General features: G+C 39.8%; 1 pseudogene; it reads right to left on the bottom strand.

Annotated features, from left to right (window-relative positions):
- Window positions 1–398, bottom strand: part of LOC110335503 — a 4,980-nt pseudogene extending 4,582 nt beyond the window's left edge.
- Window positions 399–2,196: the final 1,798 nt, after the last annotated feature.

Raw genomic sequence — 2,196 nt, 5'->3', positions numbered from 1 at the left:
ACACACACACACACACACACACACACATATATATATATAATTTAATCTGACAACTAACAATTCATCCATGCTAAATACATCAATCTATGAGGTTGGGGTGTACAATGAAGAACCCAGTGAAAATGGGGCTGCCTATAAAACAGTTTTCCCCAATTCATTGTACTATATGAGAGAAGAAAGAAGTTAGTTTCAAAGCTGACATTCACCGATAAGATAAAATGTAAAAATTATTAGGTATCTCTCTAATTACTAGATACTTCTAGATGCTAATACAAACATTGATATGGAAGATGACTCCCCATGGGTGGCCTGAGAGCAAGACATTATCATGTGGTGATATAAATTATCTTCATACTTACGTCGACCTTAGTGTTAGGGATGTTTGTGGAAGATACCATATTCACGCTCCTGTTAAGCTTCAGTGTCACTTCATAGGTTTCAGGCAGAAGCACACACCATCTACAGTAGGGAACAGTATTTCACTTGAAAGACAGATCCCATGTCCTGTGATAACCTAACAGAAGACAGTGTGCTACAGGTTCAAGCTGCTCATCCTAAGGTAGGTACTGTCAAACTCATCAAATTGTGTCCTTCATTGATGCATTATTCCAGGACAACTGTAGATTTGCTATTGACCTTGTACAGATAGAGGGACTATACAGGAAAGTTTCCTAGATAGACGTCCAGATTCCCATATCACCATCACAGTTCCACAGTTGTACTAAAACACATCTCTTCATGTATACCGACGTCTCATGGGAAGGCTTTTCCACAATCTGATAACAAGAAACAATAAGCTTAGCTCATGGTTGGATTGGCTTGGATGTTTGTGGATGTCAACATTGACTTTGTTGCGCTCTAGCCCCATTCTGAGGTGATGCATAAAGACACCTGATGAGGAAAATTTCCTCCACAGGGTGTCCTTTGATGTTTTACTAAGAAAACCACTTTGACTGGAAAGAAAAAATACCAAGGTTAGAATAGATATGGGCTCATGGGCAATGCCAAAATGGTTTAGCTGCCTGTTTATGAGCTAGGGTGATTACCATATGAGTGACAAAGATACCTTGGAAAGAGGCTTATGCATGAACCAAAGGAGTTGATAGGTTTGTAAAAGTATTTACATCATGTGGTCATAAAAACGGTGTCTTCCTCTGTGGATAAAAGATTGATGTCACCTGTGGTGTAATCTGAATCTACAGTTGAATGAATTTCCTAATCTATTGGATGCTGAGGAGGACCTTGCCAAGTTCTAGCCCAAGCCATTGGGCACAGCAACTAGGAAAACTAGGAATTGAGATGTGGGAAAGTGGATCCCTGCATGAACACCAGTCCACTTTGAGAAATGTTGGTTCGAGATAGCTTATACATTCAGAAGCTAAATATGAATTTGAAAGATGAAACCGAAGTTGAGGAGAGAAGAGTTTAAACCAGAGTGGCAGAATCATAACTGTTAGAAAAAAGAGGTCGTAGAAATGATCAAAGAAGTCCTTCCGGCAGCTGACAGGGCCAGCACAAAGATTAACCCCCTTACCTACATTGCTCATGTACAAAAAGAGTCGACTGAAATGTGAGAATGGTAAGATCTATGCCAATTTTACACTTTAGATTCTAGGTAGAAATTTCAGAGTGTGAAATGTTCAGAGCTAACAAGTTAAAGTCACTCTCTAGAAATTTCTAGTACTCAGCTATTTCTCTTATTTCTCTCTAAGAAACACAAAAGAGTTCAATCTCCATGTCTTTTTTTGTCTTTTGGGGTGTGAGTTCACTGCCATTTCTATGCTGAAGCATTTTATTTGTGATGCAGACCCCACCAGCTTCTCCTTCCCTGTTGGAGTGAGCATGGGAATGTGTAGAGAGGTTGCTACTGGATGGAAAAAAGTCAGTCCCTGGACTACCTTTGAGGACACGTGGCACTGGCTTTTGTCTGGACATGCAGAAGTCTTGGAGTGTGCTATGCAGTCTACAGAGTTCCTTGCCCTTATTGTTTGCCATTGCAGTTAAATGTCATTTCTCCCAACAATCTTTTGGCAGTAGACTGAATTGTGAGGACTTCATGGAAATAAGAACTTGGTTTTCTTTTTTGTTTTGTTTTGTTTTTCTCTTCTCTTCTCTTCTCTTCTCTTCTCTTCTCTTCTCTTCTCTTCTCTTCTCTTCTCTTCTCTTCTCTTCTCTTCTCTTCTCCTCTCCTCTCCT

The sequence above is a fragment of the Mus pahari genome, chromosome 18, assembly GCF_900095145.1.
Source record: "Mus pahari chromosome 18, PAHARI_EIJ_v1.1, whole genome shotgun sequence".
Taxonomy (NCBI): Eukaryota; Metazoa; Chordata; class Mammalia; order Rodentia; family Muridae; genus Mus; species Mus pahari.
The sequence above is the reverse complement of the archived record's forward strand: the minus strand, read 5'-3'. Positions and strand labels throughout refer to the sequence as shown.